Genomic DNA, 4,004 nt, shown 5'->3' on the forward strand with positions numbered 1-4,004 from the left:
CTCCTGTTACAGGCCACCCCAGACCTGGCCCCTGAGGCTTCCACCTTCCCCTTCCCCTCAGACAAGGTTAATCCCATAGTATGGGACACTTCTTCTCCCTCCATTGCTATGCCCCATTCCCCTATCCTTGTTCCCTAATGTCCCACAATACCCTACCACTAACAAACACCTAATAGGCTTAAAACCCATCATATACAAACTCCTTTCTTCTCATCTCTTATGGCCTACCCACTCATCTATTAATACACCCGTCCTTCCAGTTATAAAGCCTAATGGCACATACCATTTAGTTCAAGACCTGAGGTCCATTAATGCAGCCATATTACCCATAATGCCAATTGCTTCTAACCCCTATACTCTTCTATCCACAATCCCAACAGCAACCTGTTTCTTCTCTGTACTTGACCTCAAGGATGACTTTTTTTCTATCCCCTTACCCCTTCTGCCAAAACCTGTTCACCTTCACTTGGACTGATCCTGATACGCATCATTCCCAACAACTCACCTGGACAGTACTACCTCAGGGGTTTTGGGATAGCGCCCACTTCTTCAGCCCAGCCTTAGCTCAAGACTTATCTGAACTTCCTCCAACCTCTAGCACTTTAATACAATACGTGGATGACCTCATCCTTTGTAGAGCCTCCTGTGAGAATTCACAGGCCTACACTGTTGCTCTCCTTCATTTCCTGGCCTCCAAGGGATATCAAGTGTCCACCAGCAAGGCCCAAATTTCTTCTCCTTCAGTCACCTATTTGGGAGTCCACCTCACCCCCAACACCAGAGAAATAATGGTGGATTGCAAGAGTTTAATTTCTGAACTCCCTACTCCTACCACAAAAGATGAAATCCTTTCTTTCTTGGGGCTTGCAGGGTATCTTTGCCTATGGACTCCTAACTTTGGTGTGCTAGCAAAACCACTTTATGAGGCAGCCAAAGGGGATACTGCCATTCCCTTAAATCTCACAAAGCCCATTCATTCTCCCTTCCAGCAATTACAAGATGTTCTCCTTGCAGCCCCAGCTCTATCCCTCCCAAACCTATCTCGTCCTTTTATCTTATACGTCACCAAACCCCAAGGATTGGTGGTTCGGGTTTTGAGACAAGAGGCAGGAGATATCTTCTCCCCTGTTGCATACCTTTCCAAACAATTGGACACCACAGCTCAAGGATGGGCTCCCTGTTTACGGGCCTTGGTGGCAGCTGCCCTTTTAGCACAAGAAAGCTCTAAACTAACCTTTGGACAACAAACAGTCATTTGGTCCCCCCATCATCTTCAAGACCTTCTCAGCTGTTAAGGCCATGTCAATTCTCTCCCCTTCCCACCTACAACTTATCCATCTTACCTTCATTGAAAATTCCCAGTTCTCCTTTAAACTTTGCCCTCCCTTAAATCTGGCTACTCTCATCCCAAAACACTCATGACCCTTAGAACATAATTGCATGGAAGCTTTAGACCTCTTTCTCAATCCCTTTCCACACATCTCCCCACATCCCATTATGCGGCCCCAACATACATGGTTCATAGATGGGAGTGCCACCTCCATGCCCACCTCCCAGGCAGGTTATGCCATAGTAAATCTAACACAAGCTATTGAGGCTGCCCCCTCCCCCCAACACCACTTTTCAACAGGCAGAACTCATTGCCCTCACCCATGCTCTCACTCTGCAAGTAACAAATGAGTCAATATATACACTGACTCTAAGTATGCTTACTGCATCCTACACTCCTGCTCAGCCATAAGGAAGGAGAGAGGATACATGACCACTCAGGGAGGGCCCATAAAAAATGGACATCTTATCAAGATACTTCTTGAGGCTACACAACTCCCAAAGGAGACTGGGGTTATACACTGCAGAGGACACCAAACCTCCAATAACCCCACAGCCCAGGGAAACAAACTGGTGGATCTAACTGCAAAGCAGGCTGCTCAGTCACCAAAAGTTTACAAGAATATTTTAAAATCTATGAATTAAGAGCAAATGTAGCTGATAATGCCTCAAATAAGGCTTTTAGTCTTCTTTTCTTCTATAAAAATAATGGTGCTCTGGAAATACTTCTGCTAAAATAGTATAAATGTAATGCAAAGCAATTAAAATCACGGAGGAAGAATTTTATGCTATCTAGAAATAAAATTTTCCTAATTTTGCTTAAGTTAAACTAACTGGAACATCTTTTATTAGTGAGAATTTGAATAGTTTTAAAAACTAGAGCTACAGAGAAATAGCTGTTATAAAATATTTTAATATAGCAAATAAAAATGCACCTTTTATTCAATGGAACAACTTAAAGCATAACATATGAAATAAAATCTTAAGATAATTCTTACTCATAAGGTAATTTGAAATTAAGGCCTGAATGGCAGAAACATGAAAAATTTAGATAGAAAAGTATAGTCTTGCAAATTTAAAAGTAATTTTCAAAACGTAGCTACATATTAGTCTCAGGGGCTACAAATACATTTTTACAAATAATTAATATGGACAATGCACACATGCATCTTATGGGCATCCACAGAGAACTCAGCTAAAACTCTGAATACGCATTAACAGTAAAACTAAGGCTGTCTGTGCTCTGCTTATTTACATCTTCTGTGCTTGAAAACAGCTTGTTCACTGTTTATTATTCTAAGACCTTCTGGGTCAACCCCTAGAAAATTTTAAAACAACATTATACACATGATTATAAAGATTTTGAAGGTACTCAATACCTGGGGATTGGATCCATCAAATCCTTCCTCATAAATAATGTTTTGGATGAACTGAAGCAGCATTATGTAGCCAAGGGTCAAAGAACTGTTGGGAAGAAGTGGTTCAAATACATAAATGGGCTTATTACACAAGAAATAAAAAACTATACTAAAACATGAAATAAATAATTAAAAGGAATACACTTATTACATTACTTACAAATAAAATAAAATGTGTCAAGATAGTATTAAATAATCCTAAAATATAAAGTCAATACCTGCCAGGAAATACGTTACAATGCTTTTTATTAACCTGCTCAGTGTTCTTGACATAATGGGAAGATAAAAATCTGTGGAGACTGAGATGACTTAATTATGTCAGGCTTAGTTACCTCCAAGAAAATTAATGATTCAATGAAGCAACCTAAAAGATGAAGCCACTATAGCTTTTCAGGAGTAATCATACATAATTAACACATACTTTATGAACTGCTATGCCAAGTACACCTGAATCAATGTCTTGGTCACCTGAACTCATCTTCCATCAAAGTTTTAATTTTCTTAGAACAAACTGCTAAAATAATATTAATTTAAAATCTTGATCTTTTAAGACACACGAAGACAGGTGAATATAATCTCTACTAAATTTACTGTTTACCCACTTCCTTTGTTAAAAGAAGGCAATAAATGTATGAATTTAAGAAGATAACCTAAATTATTTCCCAGAGGAGTACCAGCATTAATGTTACTATGTTAAAATATATTAAAATGCTACAAAATATTTCAAAGATAACTTAGAGTGAAGAAAATCTGCTTTATATGAACTGAAGTTAGGAGTGTATAATGGACAACCTGTGTGCTATGGCTGAACATTAAATATCATGATAATGAGGTTTGGAGCACTATGGGACCGCGCCCTTTTTCTAAGCAAAAACAACAGATGGACTAAACGGATAAAAGGTGGCACCCAAGGGAAGTTAAGGGGGAGGGCTAAGCATAGAGAGGCAAGGCACGTGCACATTTGACCTTTTCAAGGATTGGCCTAAGCTTGGAAATCCCCACCTGCTAAGCATATAAATATGATCTTTTGTGTTACAATAAACGAAATTGCCTAACAGAACCCCCGCTGCATGTGTGTGTTTGTTCCCTATCTGGGAGAGCAGCGGTGTGCTCTCCCATCTCTAGGAATCTCTTTTCGTCCCACATCCTTGGGGGGGAGAAAAGGGCAATCCCTTTGGCCCCAACCCTCTAGGGAAAGGAAAAACCTGTTGGGGTCCCATGTGGCCACCGGAGATGCCCAACATTTGTTTATTGATC

This window comes from Galeopterus variegatus, unplaced genomic scaffold (genome assembly GCF_000696425.1).
Source record: "Galeopterus variegatus unplaced genomic scaffold, G_variegatus-3.0.2 Scaffold1950, whole genome shotgun sequence".
Lineage (NCBI taxonomy): Eukaryota > Metazoa > Chordata > Mammalia > Dermoptera > Cynocephalidae > Galeopterus > Galeopterus variegatus.